General features: G+C 46.3%; 1 protein-coding gene across 1 annotated transcript in view; it reads right to left on the bottom strand.

The window, feature by feature from the left end:
• The window catches only part of pias2 (protein inhibitor of activated STAT, 2), a 44,454-nt gene extending 34,902 nt beyond the window's left edge, over positions 1–9,552 (bottom strand). The window contains exon 1 of the mRNA XM_072433279.1: positions 9,509–9,552. The gene's annotated coding sequence lies outside the window, so the exon portion shown is untranslated. The remainder of the gene's footprint in view (positions 1–9,508) is intronic.
• Between the last annotated feature and the right edge of the window lie 2,832 nt (positions 9,553–12,384).

Genomic DNA, 12,384 nt, shown 5'->3' with positions numbered 1-12,384 from the left:
ACGCCCACTGGACCAGTACAGACCCGGACCACACGCTCACTGGACCAGTACAGACCCGGACCACACGCCCACTGGACCAGTAGACCCGGACCACACGCCCACTGGACCAGAACAGACCCGGACCACACGCCCACTGGACCAGTACAGAGCCGGACCACACGCCCACTGGACCAGTACAGACCCGGACCACACGCCCACTGGACCAGAACAGACCCGGACCACACACCCACTGGACCAGTACAGACCCGGACCACACGCCCACTGGACCAGAACAGACCCGGACCACACACCCACTGGACCAGAACAGACCCGGACCACACACCCACTGGACCAGAACAGACCCGGACCACACGCCCACTGGACCAGAACAGACCCGGACCACACGCCCACTGGACCAGAACAGACCCGGACCACAGGCCGACTGGACCAGTACAGACCCGGACCACACGCCCACTGGACCAGAACAGACCCGGGCCCAGCCCACTGGACCAGTACAGACCCGGACCACACGCCCACTGGACCAGTACAGACCCGGACCACACGCACACTGGACCAGAACAGACCCGGGCCCAGCCCACTGGACCAGTACAGACCCGGACCACACGCCCACTGGACCAGTAGACCCGGACCACACGCCCACTGGACCAGAACAGACCCGGACCACACGCCCACTGGACCAGTACAGAGCCGGACCACACGCCCACTGGACCAGTACAGACCTGGACCACACGCCCACTGGACCAGAACAGACCCGGACCACACGCCCACTGGACCAGTACAGACCTGGACCACACGCCCACTGGACCAGAACAGACCCGGACCACACACCCACTGGACCAGAACAGACCCGGACCACACGCCCACTGGACCAGAACAGACCCGGACCACAGGCCGACTGGACCAGTACAGACCCGGACCACACGCCCACTGGACCAGAACAGACCCGGGCCCAGCCCACTGGACCAGTACAGACCCGGACCACACGCCCACTGGACCAGTACAGACCCGGACCACACGCACACTGGACCAGAACAGACCCGGGCCCAGCCCACTGGACCAGAACAGACCCGGACCACACGCCCACTGGACCAGTACAGACCCGGTTCCCTCAGTCATTTCATACCACACGTCCAAGCAAGAAATAAAACTATTCAACGAGGTCTGCAATTAACAATGATTTTAGTGGTCGACTCATCTGTAGGGCTGAAACGAGTAATTGGATTATAAAAAAAGCTTTGATTATTTTATAGCCACAGTTATTCATTTAATTTGCATATTTAATTAACCTGTTACCATCCACCTATTTTCGCCCTGTGCACAATGGTTGGACATACCCAAATGGCATTGCTTATTAAAAGAGGATCTTATGTTCCACATGCAAGTGTGATGCATCATTAGAAAGCTTAGGCCTTCTAGTTTCTGCAGATGTGCACATGAACACTGTCAGGGCTTCAGAACTTACACTACAGAGGCCCAAACATAAACAAAACATCCTTTTTTAGTCTCGCCTGAATATTGTTAATTTGTAATGGCCCTGAGCATGACATACTTCGTTGTGTGCTTATGCTGTTCACTGTACATGATGTTTATCTTGTTGACAACAACTGTGTAAAGTTTCAGATCTCTAGGAACAGGCATTTTGGTGCTGTTGACCTTTTTGTATCAAAAGGTATATTCGGAACAAGTGATCCAAATATGTGCCAACTGTGCCAAACTGTTTTATTACAATTTTAGCTCCTCTATGATCATAAAACATACATTTTGATGTTTTGTAGGCCACTAATAGCAATTATAACCGCTAAAAAAAAAATATGTGAAAATGTGTAAATATGAGTTTACCCATGAATTTCTCATATAGAGGTTTAAAAAAAAAAATTATAATATTTTTATTTTATTTTTGTATTGGTATAATAATACATATATCTAACAATATGCACGTCCAAAAGGCTAATAAAATCAGAAAACATTATGCGCAAAATCCTGCCGAGAAATCTGTCTCTTTACAGCCTTCCCGGAGCCTTACGCACGAGAATACAGAAGATTCTGTGTCAATAAGCTCTTTGTCCCGCCTCTCTTTCTAAAGCTATTTTCATTGGCTAGAATAATATGTCAATCAATCTCAGCTACGCCATTCGCACGCGGCGCTATTTAGATGTAAACAGACTAATCCATGTGCGTCGCAAGCGGCGCATTTTTTTCCTCCGGAGGCTGTAGCAAACAAACCCGGTGACAGAAAAAATCGTGGATGGTCTCATTCTGTAGGTAACAGTCTAAGGAAGATATCGATGTCAAACACTATCTTATAAGTCAAACAGGTCATTTGTTATGGACGGAGAAATGCGCCGGACAAGCGCATTCTCGTCCGGCGAGAAACGAAGAAAAGTTTGTTTACTTGACAATATCTCGAAATCGGATAACTTCAGGAAAAATACAAGTGGATATTGTTTTTCAATGGTTCCTTACGGACAGACTGAGTACAAGGATGAACAGAATTAAAGCCGTTTCGTCCGTCATAAACAGCAAACAGGACATGCGTTTGTAAAAGTTGAGACTTTCTCACAAACTATTGGCAATTGCTTCTAGGGGCATATTATTCAATGTAAATCAATGACATATTCGTTTTGTTGAGAAAATAAGCTTTAAAATGATGTATGGCTTGCTGGTATTGACCACGGAAATAAAAGTGATGATGTAAGAGAATATTTGAGATATAGAAAATGTTCGCCGGCGGACAGGTGGGTGGTAACAGGTTAAAACTGTGTGAAACTGTGTCACACGGAGCACCTTGTGGCACTTGTGTCACACAGAGCTGCTGGAGCTAAAGTGAAGGACACACGGGGACGTCAGGGAAGAATCATCTGCAGAATTACAGCGCTCAAACCAGAACACAAGAGACACAAACACAAGCCTCAAGTAACAACGTTTTACAAACAAACTACAAGACAAAAACTGGTTCAACCGAGCAGTGTTTTCAATCCAATGCAGAGGAGACAGTTCTAAAGAGTTACATAGTGAGACTAAACAGCCACTGCACAAGAGCCTTTATCAGCACAAAAAGACACTGGAGTTAAGGACCACAGAGCGATGTGCATCTTCATCTTAAAGCCACAAAGCACTTGTTTGAAGACAGTGAGGTGAAGATTCTAAGCAGGAGAAAGGTTGTGTTGAAAGGAGAGTTAAGGAAGCCATTTTGTTCAAAAATAGAATCCCCTTTAAATAAGAAATGGAGGTTTAAGGTTCAATGTTCCTGAAGTCATTTTGAAGCTATGGGGGGGGGGGGGGGGGGGGCATCAGCCCGGGCCCAGTGATGAGGGAGCTGCAGCCAGGTAACAATAGGATTTCTATTGTCCATTACAGGGCTGTTAGGGTGAAACTCAAAGAGTAAACTAAACAAAAACAAAACAGGCTAAATCAGAAGATTCCACCCGGTGGGAGGAGCTTACTCAAGTAAGATAAGTATCAGGAGTTCTCAGACCAGGGGCCTCATTTATAAAGCCCGGTATGCACAAAGCGAAGCCCAAAATGTGCATATGCATTTTTCCACCCAAGGAATGTGATCTATTAAAAAAAGGTTTTTGAAAGAGGTGGGCAGAGGTGAAATAGCGCCTCAAATGGACCATTAACTAAAATGTCAATTCAGTCAAACTAACAGTAAAATGTGCTTTACGATCTTTGTGAGGGTCCGCACAGTCATAGGGGCTTCACGTTTACCATCACACACTCGCTTCATGCACACACACCAGTCACGTATTTGAACGTCTTCCTTCATTGCTCCTCTGTTCAGATGCCCTCCCTCAGTGTCACAGATCCTTCTCTGAGCCACTCCCCCGCTCTCACTGTTACATTATTATGACTGAGGCCTTAGATGGATGACTGCGCACAGGGGATTATCACGCAGGGCAGTGTGGGTCTGATCACATTCAGCACAATCAGGATCATATTATGACAGAGTACACATTTTTTGTGTATTGTTGTTAATACGCCGCTACAGTCTGCGTTGCCACGCCCTCAGATGAGCAGCAGAGCAGCGCCTTGTAAAGGTTTCTGTTTAAAGACTCGCCGACTAGCGTCTTCACCTCAGAGAATTTCCATTTTTTCCTCCCGATCTCCATCTGCCATATATGGTATATCAGGGCGGACTCGGGGCGGGCACGGGGCGGAAACTCATGAGGAATTGCTGCGCCAATTTGGAAAAGAGACGTGCAAACAGGCGTGCTGTTTTTATAAGTCGACTTTTTTTGCGGTGGTTAAATTTCTGCTTTCCAATACGCACTCTTTCAAGCACAATTTGACGCACTCTTTTATAAATGAGGCCCCTGGTCAGCAGATTGAGAATAACTCTTGGATAAGAGTCCAAACAATGAGTCTCTTGTTTTTCCAAAAACAGTAACCAGATGACTACAACTGAATCTTTTTCTACAATGGATGACTCCTGGACAAATGAGGGATTACAGAGTGTAAATATGTTTTAAGGTTGCACATGTTAATATTGTCAACAAAATCTCCTGATTAACTCCTTAACATCCGCCTATTTGGCCCTGTACACAATGGTTGGACCCAAATGGCAGTGCTTATTAAGATCTTACAGAATGAAATCCAAAACATCTTGTTTTTAAAAAGGGCCCAGATGTTACAACTGAAACTTTCTACGTCATATGTAAAAGATTATGCTCTACCCCTTAGCTTAAAACAAATGAGGGGAACCGTCTGTGTGGAAATAATCTTACCCAGGATTAGGCATCACTAAAGCAAACCTCTAATCAGTCGAATCAGCAACCAGCAAAAATTTTTTAAAAAAAGATTAGATAAAGTATGATTTAAGATATGAGCAATTATATTAAGCTATACATTTTTGTCCATATCATCGTGCCCGACCTCTCCATATATTAAAGCAGAACCAAGTAGCATTTTCATCTTACTGAACATTGTTGTAAGTCCTTGTGATGGTTAAATATGTTTTTTAGGGGCGTTTGAAGTGTCCGTGGTCGCCCCCTGCTGTCCATCAACCTGAAGACAACTGTCCTCAATAACCCGGGCTCTTTTTTTATATTTGACAATATGGAAATGTTTTTTGAGACTTGACTGTCTTTTTATAATGAAGAACGTGCTTTATTTTTACATCTATTTTCTGACCATGTATTATCACAAGGAAGCTGCAACTATCACCAAAGTTACTTAGTTCTGCTTAACTGAGCCACTCCGTTTCACACTGTCCAGAGCGCTTCTGGCTCCACAGCCCGCCCTAGACCCTCCGCAGCCCGCCCTGGACCCTCCGCAGCCCGCCCTGGACCCTCCGCAGCCCGCCCTGGACCCTCCGCAGCCCGCCCTGGACCCTCCGCAGCCCGCCCTGGACCCTCCGCAGCCCGCCCTGGACCCTCCGCAGCCCGTCTTGGACCCTCCGCAGCCCGCCCTGGACCCTCCGCAGCCCGCCCTGGACCCTCCGCAGCCCGTCTTGGACCCTCCGCAGCCCGCCCTGGACCCTCTGCAGCCCGCCCTGGACTAGAGCTGGGTTGAAATAAATTTTTCCAATTTTTAATCGATTCGCATATTAATGACCGATTATCGATTCGTACGTCCAAAGATCGATTTTTTTTTTAAATTAAAATTATTTTCTACATTTCCCTCAGTGAACTTCAATCTACCTTCAAGAAAGATAATTCAGGACTCCTGGATTATCTTTCTTGAAGGTAGATTGACCCTTAACCTTTTCATCAGTCTTCCATCAGTAACTACAATACTTGTAAGATTTGCTGTTTAATATTGATATAATACTAGTTTTAATATGTTGCTTCTCTGCACAGTCATGAAGTGAAGGAAACGGTTCAAATACATTTTTCATTTTTAATAACATTAACCCCCGGATTGAATCGAAATCAGATCGAAATTGGATCGAATCGGATGGGATCTGAGAAATCGGGAAAAAAAATCGATTTTGAAACGTAAAAATCGGAATCGAATCGATTCTTAAAATTTGAATCGAAACCCAGCTCTACCCTGGACCCTCTGCAGCCCGTCCTGGACCCTCTGCAGCCCGCCCTGGACCCTCTGCAGCCCGCCCTGGACCCTCTGCAGCCCGCCCTGGACCCTCTGCAGCCCGCCCTGGACCCTCTGCAGCCCGCCCTGGACCCTCTGCAGCCCGCCCTGGACCCTCTGCAGCCCGCCCTGGACCCTCTGCAGCCCGCCCTGGACCCTCTGCAGCCCGCCCTGGACCCTCTGCAGCCCGCCCTGGACCCTCTGCAGCCGGTCCTGGACCCTCTGCAGCCCGTCCTGGACCCTCTGCAGCCCGTCCTGGACCCTCTGCAGCCTGTCCCTTCTGCAGCCCGTCCTGGACCCTCTGCAGCCTGTCCCCTCTGCAGCCTGTCCCTTCTGCAGCCCGTCCTGGACCCTCTGCAGCCTGTCCCCTCTGCAGCCTGTCCCCTCTGCAGCCCGTCCTGGACCCTCTGCAGCCCGCCCTGGACCCTCTTCAGCCTGGACCCTCTGCAGCCCGCCCTGGACCCTCTGCAGCCCGCCCTGGACCCTCTGCAGCCCGCCCTGGACCCTCTTCAGCCTGGACCCTCTGCAGCCCGTCCTGGACCCTCTGCAGCCTGTCCCTTCTGCAGCCCGTCCTGGACCCTCTGCAGCCTGTCCCCTCTGCAGCCTGTCCCCTCTGCAGCCCGTCCTGGACCCTCTGCAGCCCGCCCTGGACCCTCTTCAGCCTGGACCCTCTGCAGCCCGCCCTGGACCCTCTGCAGCCCGCCCTGGACCCTCTGCAGCCCGCCCTGGACCCTCTTCAGCCTGGACCCTCTGCAGCCCGTCCTGGACCCTCTGCAGCCTGTCCCTTCTGCAGCCCGTCCTGGACCCTCTGCAGCCTGTCCCCTCTGCAGCCTGTCCCCTCTGCAGCCCGTCCTGGACCCTCTGCAGCCCGCCCTGGACCCTCTGCAGCCCGCCCTGGACCCTCTGCAGCCCGCCCTGGACCCTCTGCAGCCCGCCCTGGACCCTCTGCAGCCCGCCCTGGACCCTCTGCAGCCCGCCCTGGACCCTCTGAAGCCCGCCCTGGACCCTCTGAAGCCCGTCCTGGACCCTCTGCAGCCTGAACCCTCTGCAGCCTGGATAACCCTCAATTTTCCATTTGCCTAATTCATGTGAACGTTGGTTAATCTGCCTTGACCAATGACAGTTTTGTTGATGGATTTTCTAACTTTCTGCCCGTAAAAGCAATAAATTAGTTCAACCCTGCGAAGCAACTGCAATTGAAACTTTGGCCATAACTATAATTAGTTAAGTTAAAGAGTGAAACAATGATTTCTATTGGACATTAATTAACGGTTTGAATATGGTGATTGAAGACTTGGTGGCTAATATTTACCAATAAAATGTATTCATGAAAATCTGAGATTTCCCATCTTCGACTTTTTGTTATAATAATGACACTGTCTTTCCTATAAAAATGTATTTTTGTTAGCGTGGGTCTGGTCCAGAGAATTCACTCTAAATACAACAACAAATATTTCAACCTGTCACGATTCATCGACTCATCGTCACAGCCTTAAATTAATGAATCAAACATTTTGCAGACCTAAAGGTCGACTAAATGTCAATTTGGGTCAACTGATAAAAGCCTTCAGCTCAAGTAAGGAGTGGGGACTCTTTAAATACCTCAGTGTTCTGGGTTGTAAAATGATCATAGAAGATCATTCTATTACATTTGTTATTATATAACAGGCCAAAGGAACGAATATACTTTGGTTTGCACGAGGGAAATCGTCAAATTATCGTGACTAGTTGCATATTAAAAATGTAATTTTGATAATGTGATAATAACAATACTAAACACACATTAAAAAAATCTGAACGTTATTAAAACACGTTATTCACTGAACATTCTCGATCTAGAAGACTTCAGTCACCAACATTTTACATAATGAAAAAACTCAATGTTATTATTATTATCCGTTATTCGGACAAAGTCTTCCTTTAAGACCTTAGATTGTATGGATCCTTTAAGACCTTAGATTGTATGGATCCTTTAAGACTTTAGATTGTATGGATCGTTTAAGACCTTAGATTGTATGGATCCTTTAAGACCTTAGATTGTATGGATCCTTTAAGACATTAGATCGTATGGATCCTTTACATTAGATTGTATGGATCCTTTAAGACGTTAGATCGTATGGATCCTTTACGACCTTAGATTGTATGGATCCTTTAAGACATTAGATTGTATGGATCCTTTACGACATTAGATTGTATGGATCCTTTAAGACATTAGATTGTATGGATCCTTTACGACATTAGATTGTATGGATCCTTTAAGACCTTAGATTGTATGGATCCTTTACGACATTAGATTGTATGGATCCTTTAAGACATTAGATTGTATGGATCCTTTACGACATTAGATTGTATGGATCCTTTAAGACCTTAGATTGTATGGATCCTTTAAGACATTAGATTGTATGGATCCTTTACGACATTAGATTGTATGGATCCTTTACGACATTAGATTGTATGGATCCTTTAAGACATTAGATTGTATGGATCCTTTACGACATTAGATTGTATGGATCCTTTAAGACCTTAGATTGTATGGATCCTTTAAGACATTAGATTGTATGGATCCTTTACGACATTAGATTGTATGGATCCTTTAAGACCTTAGATTGTATGGATCCTTTAAGACCTTAGATTGTATGGATCCTTTACGACATTAGATTGTATGGATCCTTTAAGACATTAGATTGTATGGATCCTTTACGACATTAGATTGTATGGATCCTTTAAGACATTAGATTGTATGGATCCTTTAAGACCTTAGATTGTATGGATCCTTTAAGACATTAGATTGTATGGATCCTTTAAGACATTAGATTGTATGGATCCTTTACGACATTAGATTGTATGGATCCTTTACATTAGATTGTATGGATCCTTTACGACATTAGATTGTATGGATCCTTTACATTAGATTGTATGGATCCTTTAAGACATTAGATTGTATGGATCCTTTACATTAGATTGTATGGATCCTTTAAGACATTAGATTGTATGGATCCTTTACGACATTAGATTGTATGGATCCTTTACATTAAATTGTATGGATCCTTTAAGACATTAGATTGTATGGATCCTTTACGACAATAGATTGTATGGAGTTGAAAGCTAATCCCCGCGCATTTTACGGCAGTAGAAAGACTCGCTGTGCAGGAGAGGAACTTTTGTAGATTCTACAAATGTGAAGGAGCCGCGTGTTCTCAGCCCACGTCAAACAGTAAAGTGCATTCACACATGAAACGCTGCATAGTTACTTTATGATTTATGAATGTGATATAGACAGAAGGCATGAAAAAGCACTCTTAGATCAGTTAGCTTTGGGACAAATACAACATGTAAACACGCTCGTTTTGGATATTTTACAATCTTAGAATATAACACCAAAAGCGTAAACATAATATGTAGTCTTTGCTTGAAGGTAGAGGTGAAATAAAGGAGAATCCAGAGAGAAATATGCAGTGTTTTGGTCCAGACTCACCCTCAGCTGCTCCAAAGCCGCCATCTTGTTGTTCCGGGGTGAGACTAACCGCGTGACCACCGAGCGCCTCCTTTTCTTCTTCTGCTGCTTTTCTGGCAGCTTTAAGTGGCTTTATCGCCACCTACTGTTCTGGAGTTTGGGCCAGCCGATCTACGTTTCTATTTTATATATATATATATATATAGATATATATATATATATATATATATATATATATATATATATATATATATATATATATATATATATTCACATTCAAAACTCAAAACTGTGTTCAAAAGGGTGATTGGGTTCAATATGCTGTTAAAGTCAAAGGATGCCACATGTAAAACCTCCGATGCCATTAGGCTAAATATGTTATTAAATATTTTACCATTAATAATTTTTGATTGGCTTTAAACTCTCAGGTCGACCACAACACACAAACACAGGAACTACAAGGCGATAAGCTCTTTCTATTGTAATGGGGGGATTGCAACTCTTGAGCCCGAAATTAGGTTAGGAATGACCTTCTCAAGACAATCTTCATTATTTTAAGTCTGATATTGTTTCTGGGAGAACCAGGATCCACTTTTCATATGCTTGACCTCCTTCCGCAGTGCCACTGCCTCAGCCCACAGCCCACAGCAGCTCATCTGTAGTGTTTGATATTTGCTGCCAAGCCTCACCAATGTGTGCTCCACCTGCTCCTTCCTCGTTTGACTCCTTTACGTCGGATCCCATTTGATCACGTAGGGCCGTGCTAACCACCTCTCTAACGTCCGCTCCTGTTGGATGCAGTGAGTGGATCCACGTATTCCATATTCACCCGCTATTAGTGAAAAATAGATCTGAGTGTCGTCTGCATCATTGTGTGACACACTTTCACTGCGTATCAACTGATCTAACGGCAGCATGTTGAGGATGAACAGAAGGGGACCCAGGATTGACCCTTGGGGCACTCCACAGGTCAGGGTCATGGGGTCTGAGACACAGCTACCAATTTCAACAAAGTACTTCCTGTCTTCCAGATAGGACCTTAACCAGTTTAGGGTTAAAGGTTGTTTACAACAGTCACAGATTTCCTCTTAATAAACAACTCATTTGATGTTTTTCAGTCAGGTTTTAGACCTCATCACAGCACTGAGACTGCTCTTGTCAAGGTGACAAATGACATCCTCCTGAACACTGACACGGGCAAAGCCTCAGTCTTAATTCTGTTAGATCTGATGCTGCATTTGACACTGTTCATCATGGGATCCTCTTACAGAGACCAGAGGACTGGGTGGGCATCACTGGCCCGCCTTAAACTGGTTAAGGTCCTATCTGGAAGAAGGAAGTACTTTGTTGAAATTGGTAGCTGTGTCTCAGACCACATGACCCTGACCTGTGGAGTGCCCCAAGGGTCAGTCCTGGGTCCCCTTCTGTTCAACCTCTACATGCTGCCGTTAGGTCAGTTGATACGCAGTGAAAATGTGTCCTATCACAATGATGCAGACGACACTCAGATCTATGTTTCACTATCGGCAGGTGAATATGGACCAGTAGATTCACTCTGTCACTGCATCCAACAGATCAGTTTGTGGAGGCAAAACAACTTTCTCCAGCTGAACTCAGACAAGACTGAAATCATCAGAAACAATGAGAAAGTGTTAGCGTCACCTCCAGAGTCTCGCTGTAAAACCTACGAATCAAGTTTGAAATCTGGGGGTGATAATGGACTCAGACTTATATTTTAACAGCCACATCAAATCAGCAGCTTTTTTACCATCTAAAAAACATTTCCAAAATCAAAAATATAGTGTCTAAACCAGATTTAGAGAGACTTCTCCATGTGTTTGTCTCCAGTAGATTAGACTGTAACGGCCTGATCACTGGTCTCTCCAAACGAGCAGCAGGAGGCCGGTCCATGTTTAGTCCTGACTCTGGCACCAGCAGGAGGCCGGTCCATGTTTAGTCCTGACTCTGGCACCAGCAGGAGGCCGGTCCATGTTTAGTCCTGACTCTGGCACCAGCAGGAGGCCGGTCCATGTTTAGTCCTGACTCTGGCACCAGCAGGAGGCCGGTCCATGTTTAGTCCTGACTCTGGCACCAGCAGGAGGCCGGTCCATGTTTAGTCCTGACTCTGGCACCAGCAGGAGGCCGGTCCATGTTTAGTCACTAGCATGTCCAAGATGTACTTTGGTGCTAGGCCATGGAGAGACTTGTACACAAGCAGAGCTGCTTTAAAGTCTATTCTCTGAGCCACAGGGGGCAGTGCAGAGACCTGAGAACAGGACTAATGTGATGGTACTTCCTGGTTCTAGTCAGGACTAATGTGATGGTACTTCCTGGTTCTAGTCAGGACCCGAGCAGCAGCGTTCTGGATGAACTGCAGCTGTTTTACAGCTCGTTTGGAGAGGCCAGTGAGCGGCCGTTACAGTCTAATCTACTGGAGACAAACGCATGGAGAAGTCTCTCCAAGTCTGGTTTAGACACTATATTTTTGGCAATGTTTTTTAGATGGTAAAAAGCTGCTGATGTTATTGATTTGGCTGTTAAAATATAAGTCTGAGTTCATTATTACCCACAGATTTCTTCCTCCTCCTCTCCCCCCCTCCTCTCCCCCCTCCTCTCCCCCCTCCTCTTCCCCCTCCTCTCCCCCCCTCCTCTTCCCCCTCCTCTTCCCCCTCCTCATCCCCCTCCTCTCCCGCCTCCTCTTGCGCCTCCTCTTCCCCCTCCTCTCCCCCCTCCTCATCCCCCTCCTCATACACCTCCTCTCTCCCCCCTCCTCTTCCCCCTCCTCTCCCCCCTCCTCTCTCCCCCCTCCTCATCCCCCTCCTCTTCCCCCTCCTCATCCCCCTCCTCTCCCCCCTCCTCATCCCCCTCCTCTCCCGCCTCCTCTTGCGCCTCCTCTT

Source organism: Eucyclogobius newberryi, unplaced genomic scaffold (genome assembly GCF_026437365.1).
Source record: "Eucyclogobius newberryi isolate DKJ021-1_F unplaced genomic scaffold, fEucNew1.0.hap1 SCAF_6, whole genome shotgun sequence".
Classification (NCBI taxonomy): Eukaryota; Metazoa; Chordata; class Actinopteri; order Gobiiformes; family Gobiidae; genus Eucyclogobius; species Eucyclogobius newberryi.
The sequence above is the reverse complement of the archived record's forward strand: the minus strand, read 5'-3'. Positions and strand labels throughout refer to the sequence as shown.